At 40.3% G+C, this 12,212-nt stretch overlaps 1 long non-coding RNA gene across 1 annotated transcript; it reads left to right on the top strand.

Moving 5' to 3' along the window:
• Positions 1 to 1,437: 1,437 nt before the first annotated feature.
• Positions 1,438 to 11,730, top strand: LOC131277082 (uncharacterized). Its single transcript, XR_009184284.1, has 5 exons — positions 1,438 to 1,490; positions 4,550 to 4,743; positions 6,679 to 6,745; positions 11,138 to 11,196; positions 11,286 to 11,730. It is a non-coding gene; the product is annotated as an uncharacterized lncRNA (long non-coding RNA).
• The last annotated feature ends 482 nt before the right edge of the window (positions 11,731 to 12,212 follow it).

The following is a 12,212-nucleotide window of genomic DNA, read 5'->3' as shown; positions in this document are numbered from 1 at the left end:
AAGAGGCTGGTGCCAATAAAAAGGTAAGGGAAAAAATGGCTGAACACTACTCTATGAAATATAGATCCAAGGGACTCAAAATCTCACCCTGATACATCATAATCAAACTGCTGAAAACTAAAGATGAAGAAAAAATCTTGAAAGGAGTCAGAAAATTTGACAATTTGTAGAAAAATAACAATTTGAAGACCTTTGATTTCTCTTTAGAAAATATAGAGGCCATAAGAGTGAAAAACATCATTAAAGGGCTAAAAGAAAAAACCCTCAGCCAAGAATACTGCATTCATCAAAAGTTGCTTAAGGTTTAAAGGCAAAATAAAGACAGAAGGAGAGGATCGAAAAACATGTGAATTCATCACCTGATGACTTGCTCTACAAAGATGGGAAAGGAACTTCAGGCTAAATGGAAATAATTCAAGAAGGAAGCTTTCAACTTCAGGAATAAAAGATGTGGATCAGGAATGGTGAGTATCTGGGGAGAAAGAATAACTGTTTTTCAACTGTTAAATTGTTAAATATATGAATTTTGAAAAATTATAAAAATACAAAATGTTTGCAGAAATTATACCCTAGACTGGGAACTCAGAAGACCACTTCAGCAAAGAAGGGGATTAAATGATTCCTATGGCTGTAAGGTGTCCACATGTTACTTGGATGGGTAAAACATTAATTCTTTTAGACTGTAATACCTGTATTATTCTCAGAGAAACCACTAAAAAAGAATTCCAAAGGAACTCCAGAAAAATTGTATAACCTAAATGGTCCTTTTTCTAAGAGATAGGAATAAAGTAGCTAAAGCATCAGTATACAAGTTATTAAGTGAAAAATAACTCTCTTGGACAAATACCTACAAGCAGGATTGCTGGGTCCAATGGTAACTCCATTTCTCTTAACCTGTCCTTCTCCTCTTCATGGAGGGGACCCTTGATGCAGGAAGACGAAGCATTTCTGAGAACAGGGCTGTGTGTTTGGGTTCTCAAAGGATGTGGACATTTCAAAGTACAAATGACTCACCATGTGCCCTCTCTGTAAACCATAAATCATAATTTCTGCAGTGAGTTCAGGATGAGCAGAACTATCAAAATGCATTCAACATCACTAGTGATCAGTAAAATACATATTAGAACACAAAGTCTCATGCCCATATCTTCCAGAAAGGGTACTCTTAGGATGAGAAAGACTTCAACAGGGAAGGTACAGACTCCACACTAAGAAAGTTGTTCAAATATTTAGTCAGGGAGATAATTGGGAACAGGGAGACTTCATTCATTAACTCACCAAACCTCAGTCAGGTGGGTGACTTTGCCAGTTGATGACATTAACTGTTGTTCCAGAGTAGTTGAGTTAAAGGTGAAGTTAATTCTTTGCATAGCTGTTATCTGGCAGTTGGTCTGGAATGTCTTAGGTTCTGAGCCAGTAGAGGAGCCAAGCAGACCACTGGTCACTTCAGGTGGTAGTCCAACCCCAGGAAGACTCACATGAGGCAGAAGGTATTGTGAAGATGCTGGGGGAGGAGGGCCAAAAATTTGGACATCCTTGGTACTTCAGAAGGCCTTTATGTGGGGGAAACTACCTCATATTTTGCATCAAGGATGGAAATGTAGAGACAGGAGGCTGGGTCAAGATATGTACTCTTCTTGTGGGTGAGCCACCTCCTCCAGGGCATCAATTCTTCCCCTCAGGAACTTTGGGGCAAGAGGATTTTTCAAAGGAACTGTTTCAGTACACCATGGCTGACATGTCATATTAACACATACTTGTTGGCTTAAAGGAGTTTATTGTTTCACAGTTTTGGAGGCAGTGACACCAAGATTAGACTCAGTAAGGTCTGTGCCCTCAGTGCTTGCTTCTGCCTTTCCTCCCCACCATCCAGGGCAACACTGGGGTTATGGAGGTGAGGATTTCTGACCCCCCCTTGCCCCAGAATAGTCACACTAATATACAGACTCAGGCTCCAGGGTAGCTCACTGTCTAGAATGCTCACTGTTGTTACTTCCTTTCCCTGACAACTTGGGGCCATCTGGCTCTCTAGCAGACCTGTTTTCAAGTATTTCAAGGTTTGGTTTGGGTTTCTATCCCCATTATTTGTAATGCCCTTGGCAGGTGTTGGTAATAAACTTTCCTGAAAACAGTAACAACAACAACAACAAAAACAACAAAAGACACCTTGGCTGCCTTTAATTCACAACTATTGTGAAGTAGTTTGCAATATTCCATGCTCTGGTTTTGCAGACAGATATTTTAGTAATTCACACTCAGTTTGGGCCTAGTCCTTTGGCAGAAGTTTTAACACAACATAAGAACAGTGTGCCAACTAACTATTATTTTGCCCCCAGTTTATCCAGTCTGCCTTTGTTGTCCATAAATATTTGTCAATTGGAGGGTAGAAAAAGGTCAGAACTGCACTGTGGGTATTGCTCTTGGAATTTAGGATGACTTTTGTCTCACAATACTTATACATTACAGTTATGAATTACCATATGAAGAAAAGTAACTGAGTAAACAGGTGAATAATAGGAAAAAGAACACTAGATATATCAATAAAATAATATGGATTGTATCTCTGATTTGAGCCAGGACCATTACTTAATTCTGAGGGCAGCCGATGAGGCCAAAGATACTTGCTCTGTATTTCAGATCTGGAAATGAGACACAGACAATTTAGTAAATTTCCCAGCTGACATGAAGCAGAGTCAGGAATCAGCCCTGAACATGTAATTCCAATGTCCAAGTTCCCAATCACATCCATCTTCTGGCCTTGAACATCACAGTTGCTGTCAAAAACATGCTGGGTAAGGCATTAGAAAAGCATTTCAAGGCAAGTGTTCAGAAGCACATTTGACCTTTTTACTTTTACAGGTGTCATTAGCACTCAAAATAGTTATTTCTCTATGCAACTTATACATACTATTTAAGAAACTTCAGATGACACAGCAAAGGGAATCAAAATCACAAGCTCACCACTGAAAAAAATACCAATGGTAATTTTTTTTGTTTTTTAACGTACTGGGGTTGGGGATTAAACCTGAGACCTCATATGTGGGAAACCAGTGCTTAACCACTGAACAACTTCGGTTCCCCTGAATTGGTTTCTTTTGTTTGATTTTGGTTGGTTGGTTGGTTTTTTTTTTTTTTTTGTAGGAGGCACCGGGAACCAAACCTGGGACCTCCCATGTGGGAAGCAGGTTCTCAACTGCTTCAGCCACATCCATACTCCAATGCTAATATTTGAAAGTATTTCTTCTCTGATCTTTGACCATTAAAACACACACACACACACACAAGATAAAGAACTCAGTTAACTATCTAACCTGAAGGACAATATAGTATACTGAATACCCCAAATACACTACAACTACAAAAAACTTCTCAAGTCTTCTTTAAAGCCCCTTGCCTAGAAATACAAATATGGGACATGATTTGGATTGCTACTTGAATCTGTGCTCCCCTAATTGCAACTCTAAGACCCTAAATTAATGCCTTTGTTGCCTTGCAGCTTAGTTTATTTCTCAGTTGACATTACATAGTGTTAGAAACAGGATTCTAAGTAACTACCAACCTGACTCTGGAGCTACTGTTGGATTTGAGCATGGTAAAGGCAAGAGCCCCTTCAGCTCTGCCATCTCCCCAACAGCCCTGAGTTCCTATCTGTGAGTCCTCTTGGTTCTGAACATCCCTCTTTTTGGTTGAGGCTCTAGACCTTTTAGGGGTGACTTTTGAACTGACATTTTGAACTTTGGTTCTTATGGTTTAAGCTAGTAAGAGCAGTCCTGTTTGTATACTTGAACCTTTTTTCTTCTGGTTTGGCCTGGTGACATAGAGCCTTTCTGATGGCCTTTTTTTTTTTTTTTTTGGTATATAGGGAAAATTTGGCAAGTACTTGAATGGGACTTTTAAAATTCAACTTTGATAATGAGCTCTTTTAAGTGGGGGATGCCTCCCTAACAATCAATTTGGCTTTTGTAAGCAAGCAAATTACTTTTGGTCAGCACAGGATGGGCACTTAAACACTATTAGAATCTATTAGAATGTGTACCACCTTTTAAAGAGAGGCCTTGGCCTGATGGAGGAACCACCTAGTGACAGGGCAGATGAGGAGACCCCATCTAATTCCAAGGTAAGGTTGCCTTTCTTTGTCTGAGAAAATTGTCACTTTACTTACTCCTTTCATTTTCAATTGAGTTCAGATATGAAAATTCTGACCATGTACATTATAGATGACATATAGAATTTCCTTATTTAGGGAGTATTCTATTACTGTTTCAAGTTGTTATTTACAAATAGCAACAGCAGGGAGTCAAGTATATGGGCTTTTTAAATGGCAGCGGTTTTTCCTTCTAAGAGTAAGAATTTTTTGTGCCAACCAAAATAGACATGAGAGATGCATTATCTAGGGAAAGCTTGTATCTTTCCATGTGTGTCTCCTACAATTACTTATGGGATCTTTCACTCAACCACTGTTTCCCATCTGCACCAAAAGCGCAAAAGATCTGTGTCAACACTACACAGCATGATCTGATCCTGAGTATTTTCTTTAATATAATTACAGGTGGCCTCAGGTACAAGAGAAAATGATATGCATTTTTGAACTTCTGAAAAAATCTAGATAATTAAAAAACCAGGGTGGAGCTGATTTAGCTCAGTGGTTGAGCACCTCCTTTCCATGTATGAGGGCCTGCGTTCAATCCCCAGGGACTGTGTGCTTGCTTTACTCTGAAGAGCCACCCTGATTCCAGCTTCCAGGTGAGAATGAGAAATGGGGATGTGATTATTTTCTAGTTAAGTCATGGCCATGTTTTACAGTCCTTGTAGGCAGCTATGTTCCCTTTAGCTGGTGAGGGTTTGTGTACCGGGGCTGGAGATATCTATGTTAGAGTCCTTGAGATGAGATTGTGAAGGTGGGGGTGGAGAAGCTATTTCCCACCTATATAGCACAATTGCCAGTGACAACTTCTCAAAAAAACCACTACTACACCCTTTACATATATTTACTCATTCAACCTTCAACACTACCATACTATGACTGTTTATTCCCACTCTTCTGATGAAGAACTGAGGTGCAGAGACAAATTAGCCTACAATTTCAAACATGAGTGTCCCTGACCCTGATGCTATAGCCATAACCTAGCCCCATCACTTGGCCATGGGATGATTCTACACCGTGCCAGCAAGGGAAACTGATCATTTGTGTGTATTCCTGAATGTATCAGACCTGCACAGACCCCACATCCTGTCCATCATAAGTCAATTCAGTGATCACATGACTCAGACCTGTTATTATTGCCGTTACTACAAACTATGAATTGACATAGTGTGAAATGCACATAGAAAGTACACATGCCTGTTCAGCTCAGATTCTGAACGACTGCAAGCACAATCTGGTTTAACTAAGTCAGTCCTCCACACTACAGCCCAAACAGATAGGAATTGGGAGATATTAGCATATTTCTTGAGTCCTAGAAGTGCTCGGCACTGTTTGCTGCATGCCTTAGGGACAGTGACCAATAAGAACTCAAGTTACCATTTGGCTACTGATCTGGTGTATATCATCCTTGCTGCAACTTTTGTAACTGCATTAGAGCCTTAGCACTCAATTCACGTCTCCCCTTAGTAATGAACTATCAAATTGGTGCCTGGATAGTGCAAAGATGGACATCCAACACATTCAATGAATAAGCATTCAGGGTATAGAAAAGGAAGACTGGAAGGAAAAATAACATGATTTATAGTGGTCAATTTTTAAATGACAGTATTTAAATATCTTCAAATCTTCTATAACTGAGTATCTTTATGATAAAGCATTAAAAAAAATAAAACAGAATGTTTTGCCTATCCAGTCCCACAATAAAATTTATAAATGTCTTTAAAACAATTACCCTATTATTAAAGTTTGGAAAGCGAATAAAATGTTCATGCACAAATAACAGCAAAATCCTGCAGAAACAGGTGCTGGACATTGTATGTCCTGCCATGGCCCACTGAGTGGACTGGGGGAGAGTGTAAACTACAATGTAAACCATTATCCATGTGGTGCAGCAGTGCTCCAAAATGTATGCACCAAATGCAACGAATGTCCCATGATGATGAAAGAGGTTGTTGATGTGGGAGAAAAGGAGTGGGGTGAGGGGGATGGAGGGTAAATGGGGACCTCTTACTTTTTTTTAATGTAACTTTTTTTTAAATAGAGGAAAAAATCCTATACAAAATATGAAAATGGGAAGCAGGTATAGCTCAGTTGTTGAGTGCCTGCCTCCCATGAATGAGGTCCAGAGTTAAATCCCTCGTACCTCCTTGAAAAAAAAAAGAGAGAGATGACATATGTGGAACCATGAATACTGATGATTTTGTATACAGGACAAGGTGATAGTAGCATTTTAGTTGGACTTCAAAATGGCAGGAGGAATGATAATCCATCATTGAACAATGGCATGTATTTTGTAACTTTTTTGGATTATTTCACATTGCTTTGGGAGGTCATTAGCTACAAAGTCAAGGACTGCATCTTGTTTTATTCCTGCACCTCCATTTTGCTATCCTTTTTCCACTCATCAGCAGCTCACACTATCCTTGTTAAATACCTGCCTCCATATTACTCTAATCCTTTGTCCATGTCAAGCAAAACTTCAGAGTACTCTAAGGGCACCAACTCCAATATACTATTACTCTTTATCCTCCTAGCTCCCCAGAGGACCTGCTGAAAGATCTGAGAGCCAGGGCAGTAGAGGAAGCCCCATCTAATTCCAAGGTAAGTTTCCCTTTAGAACCATTGCTTTCTGTATTTTTCTTTTTCCATTCAATTAAATATGACCATTACTTTACAGATGATATGTACAATTTCCTTGGTGGGGACTGTGTTCACCTGGCATCTGTTTTGACCTGCCAATCTCTGTTTCAAAAGGACAATCACAAATGGAAGCATTAGATTATAAAAGGAAGTTTTTCATTAGCAGCCATATTTTCTTCTTGGATTAAGAATTTTTTAAATGCCAACGAAAATGGAGAGATACATAATACAGGAAAATCTCATCATGCCTTCTCCTCAGGTGTCCCCTCACTTGCTTTTTGGTTTCCTTTACTTGGCTCTCTTTCCCATCTGGTTTTCAAAAGCCTTCTACAAATACAACACAGCAAGTTCTGATCATTATAGTGTTTTCTTTTCTGCAACTGCAGGTGGCTCCAAGAGCAAGCAACAATAGTATGTATTCTCTCATCACACACTTGCTGAGGAAAAATCTAGATGATGAGCAATGAATATTCCTTGTTGGCTTTGTCTAGAGAGAACCTCTACACAGAAAGAAGCTTCCTGATGTGTATGTATGATTCTCAATGTGCATGTGTGAGAATGTGTGACGATGTGTGTTTTCCTAGATTTCTCTAACACTAAATAGTTGCTAATGTCAGCTTTCTGTGTAAAAAATGCCAGTTCATTTCTTCATGGGTATATCTCAAAATTTTATCAAATTATATCCTTTAAATAGGTTCAGTTTATTTTATGCCAAGTATACCTCAGTAAACCAGGAAAATACCCCATTACCCTTCAGGAAAATGTTCACAGGACTCTAAATGGATAAAATTGTATTAGAGAACACCTCTTACTAAGATTTAATGAATCAATCTTAATTTAGTAATATATCTCACCTCTTAGTAAGCCTTTATAGTCTGATCATGGCATTTTGATTGGTCATGATAAAAGAAAAGCAGCCATATCTGACTTTTTCAAAACGTATGAGATATGGAAGGATTGAGAGGTGAATGAATTTTCAAGTTTCACATCTAGAGAACAGGAAACCATATTGTGGAGATATTAAGTGATTTGACTCCAACTTCTATATACTTTGTTCACATCTCTTTGGCCTGGTGGGATCTCGAATCATCTATGAGTTTGGAACAGTCATGATTTCAATTCTTATTACTGAGCACCACACCTTCAGGGCATCTGCAGCACAATGTAATATTATCCAGTTTTCAAAAGCCCAACAGCCATTTGTGCTAGTAGCTATGGCATGGACAATGCAGAAAGAACATTTCCATCCTCACAATACACTTTCCCAGGCAGCTGCTCTGAGCCTGCCATTGGTCTTTTCATTGAACTCATCTCATACAGAGTATTTCCAGAACAGTCAGAATTTCAGGGTGATAAGTTTGGAGGTAAGAGCTTTAATGGTCCATCAAAATGGGGGAAGTAATAGTTAAAAGGGGATTCTTTCTCCATCTTGCTCATTTGCAAACCATTTATAATGTCTTATTTTTTTTTTAAAAGATTTATTTTGTTTATTTATTTAATTCCCCTCCCCTCCCCCGGTTGTCTGTTTTCTGTGTCTTTTTGCTGCGTCTTGTTTCTTTGTCCGCTTCTGTTGTCGTCAGCGGCACGGGAAGTGTGGGCGGCGCCATTCCTCGGCAGGCTGCTCCCTCCTTCGCGCTGGGGCGGCTCTCCTTATGGGTGCACTCCTTGCGCGTGGGGCTCTCCCACGTGGGGGACACCCCTGTGTGGCACGGCACTCCTTGCGCGCATCAGCACTGCGCATGGGCCAGCTCCACACGGGTCAAGGAGGCCCGGGGCTTGAACCGCAGGCCTCCCATGTGGTAGACGGATGCCCTAACCACTGGGCCAAAGTCCGTTTCCCTATAATGTCTTATTGAAGGCCTCTGACTCCACAGAGTCCAGGGATGGTCTAAGAACCTGTGGTGATCTTGGGTAGCCAGCAAGCCATCAAGTGGAGAAGGAAGGGACGGGTGTGCCACATTCTCCAAAAACTTTCTTGCAAATGTTCGTGTTCCTAAAGATTGGTTTGTCGATCAGAGATATGACTCCACCAGCAGTGATGAAAATGATAATCCAGGTAGGCAATATCACTCAAGATAGGATCCAATGAGAGTGGGTTATCAGAAACAGTCTGGTAACACTGCTACTTTAGCAACTGAAGAAGGGACTGTGAAATCAGAAAGTAATGGAAATATACATGGAGGTCTGCTTTATTCTTTCCATATTTAATAACAATAGTAAGAAGTATTATGATCATGTTCTTTGAGTGTACTGTGTTTACAATCATCTTTCCTTCCTATGCTATTTAAGATTCACTTTCCCATAAGACCAATCATCAAAGCCTTTGTTTTTCTTTGGTTAGCAGCTCTTGGGAATAAAACACAAGAGAGTGTAGTTGAGGTTTTGGTGTTGACCTACAATGGAGGGGATCTGGCAGGACACAAGCTCTCCCAGACTATCAACTAGACTTGGGACAAAGTTCTTCTACTGGGTGCCAGGTGGTGGCTGAGAATTAGGGCTTCTCCCTCTGTACTTAAAGGTCTGGTAGCACTTCATTAATGTTTTATCCTTTCTGACATAAAGAACTGTGCTCTGGGCTTACTACACATGCACCTGGGTGCTGGAAAGGTATCGAAGGAAACATATCCTTGAACATCCTTCTATTCTCTACTGCTCACACAAATCCAAAGTCCTGGGATTAGATTAAAACCTGAAATTGCTTCCATTTGAGAGGTTCATATACAACTCTTTCTCCAACACATTCCAAAGCCTGGCTGGGTTTCTGGGGGCCTTGTGTGAATGGACTGCCAGGCTTGCTACACATATTGGCTCTTGCTGTCCCTGCTCCTCTCATATTATTCCCATATTACACTGCCACCTTCTTCAGTAAATCAATGGATCAATTAACCAACCCATTTTAAATCAGGGAGCAACTCTCAGGGGCATGGAGTTGAATCATGTCCTGTGGGTGATAGTGACCATTAATCCTATAAATCAGGTGATTGTCCTGAGACTGGTATGACCTTAGGTTCATGGAAGACACTTTGTCCTCACAGCATCCCTATAGGTTTCTGAATTGATTGGAGGGGTTGAATGTAAGATTAGAGGTAAAGTAACATGTCTGTATCCACTTAGTCTGAAAGTGATATATTAGGGGATCTACAGGCCACTTAAATAAGTGGAATCTTTTGGGAATTCATCAAACCACTGGAGTACTAGCACTGATGGGTGCCTGGACAAGACTGAGGAAAGGTACAGGGAGAGGCATGACTGTCAAGTGGGGATCAGGGCAGAGTTGACTGGCTAGAACACAAGACCCGATTCAACTTCATGCTTCTGATAGTTGCTCCCTGGTTAGAGTGGATTGGTTAATTGACTAATTGATATTTTGGAGAGGGTGGCAGCATAATAAGGGAATAATATGGGAACAATGATTGCTCTCCAGTGTTCCTGTATTATAGAATATGATTGGTGGAAACTGACAAGGAGAAAACGGGCAGTAATACAGAGAGAGAAAAGAGGCAGGGAGGTAGTGAAGGTGGTAAAAAGGAGAAGAAAGACATCATGTATAAAAAGACATGGAGAGTATCTGCCTTCTTAGAGGAACAAGAGGATACAGGCATTTCTCACTAGCCATAGTTATAGTATTTGAGAGCTGGGAAAGGGACTCTGGAATCTTACACCCACTTCTTCACAGCTGAGGTGAAGAGACTGAGGCCCTAGGAGAGGAGTTTGAAGGTGAGGCAGAATTGTGTCCTGTCATAACCAACAGGAGCTTGAGTTCTGCCCTCAACCCTAACTTTCCCATTTTCTTTCATAAGGTTGATAGATCACCATTCCTGCCCTGGTTACCAGGAGGCTTACTTCACAGCTTCTGAAGAAGTATCAGATACAGAGAACAACAATTTGCATGTAATTTCCTTCCTCTTTCTGTCTTTTTTGTAATCTCTCCCTTTCTTATTCATAACTCCTCTTTACAGCTTTTCTCCATTCTGTCTGTTCCTTATTTTATGATTCTTATCCTGAAGGAAGTGGTCTCATCCAGGAAGTTGAGGTCATGGGAACAACAATGTCTACAAATTTCTTCCATCCTCTTTACCTATTTTCTTAGCATTGCCCTGGTTTTAACATACGTGCATCACTGAATCAGCTTGCATAAGCCTGAATGGTCCAGGCAGGGAACTGGGCTGGTTGCAGAAGCTTTGGGCCACACCCAGTGGAAGGAGCACCTGTGAAGTTAGTTCTGGGGTGGGCTCTCCCCTTGCAGGGTGTTCCTGCACATGTGCACATGGTCATCAAGGGGGTTCCTTTCCTTGTAGCTGTCTACACTCTTCAAGGAAGAGGAGTCTCTTTTCATAAATTCTCTTTTCCTAGAATACACTGAAGACACTGAAGAAATGGATGAAAAGGCAGGAAGAAGAGGAAGAGGAAATGTGAGTGTGGAGTGGATAGGATGAAGAGAGGAAGGGAAACAAGTTCACGTCCATTCCATTGCTTTCCTAACCTTCTTTTGGCACTTTAGGAAAATCAGCAAAACTGAGAAGAAACTGAGGTTTCCAGTATTCTATGTGAACATGGAGGTGGAAACATGAACTGGCTGGTCAAAATGCAGACAATTAATGATCCGAGGTGTCTTCTGGGTCCTGTTACCCACTCCAGAAAAACTCCTCCATCTACCTCTGTGCCTCCCCAGTGATCCCTACTACTGACAGCACAAAGACCTTGAGCTGGAGGCCTCAGTCTGAGTCTCAGAGGATCTGGAGATTATATGATGTTTGGAGACTGAAAGGGGATATAATACCAAAGAAATGGAGATGCCTCAGTGCTCAGCCCCTTTTACCCAATTCCCTAATCAGCCAATTGAGGGAAAATTTATTTTTCATTTTGAAAGATTTACACTGAGTTTTAGGAATAGCTTTGACATTTAATTTTAGATGTTAATACATTAAACAATATCTCTCCAACTACTTTTCTTCATCCTTATCAATAAAATAAACAGATAGATAAGCACCCTAAACAAACTTTGAATGAATGGACAAATAACTGTAAATTTAAGACTTAACATCTGTCCTACCAATGTCTTCTAGACATTTCATTTCCTGAAATCTGTTCCCTCACCTGAAAGGGATCATGGGAACAATATTACCCAACTTCAAGCCAGTGAAGTTGGATTTCAGTGCTGTTTTCACTTTCATGTCAGTTTTGCTGTTTATAGCACCATGATTCACATTTCTTTCCACAAATATATTACCCCATTTTCTTCTGGCACAAAGTATTATCAAAACTGATGATGAGATGCTATGTTCTTTTCATAATGTCACTTGCTCTACTCTAATGCTGAAAAGACTTCATTCTTCCTTTACACCCTAGTAATTTTAGCTAGAATATGTTTTGATATTGGTCATTCTGTTTCAATACTCAGTGAAGGTTTTATAATGCAGCTTCAAAG

This window comes from Dasypus novemcinctus, chromosome 31 (assembly GCF_030445035.2).
Source record: "Dasypus novemcinctus isolate mDasNov1 chromosome 31, mDasNov1.1.hap2, whole genome shotgun sequence".
NCBI classification, from domain to species: Eukaryota; Metazoa; Chordata; class Mammalia; order Cingulata; family Dasypodidae; genus Dasypus; species Dasypus novemcinctus.
This window is presented reverse-complemented; position numbering and strand designations above follow the sequence as displayed.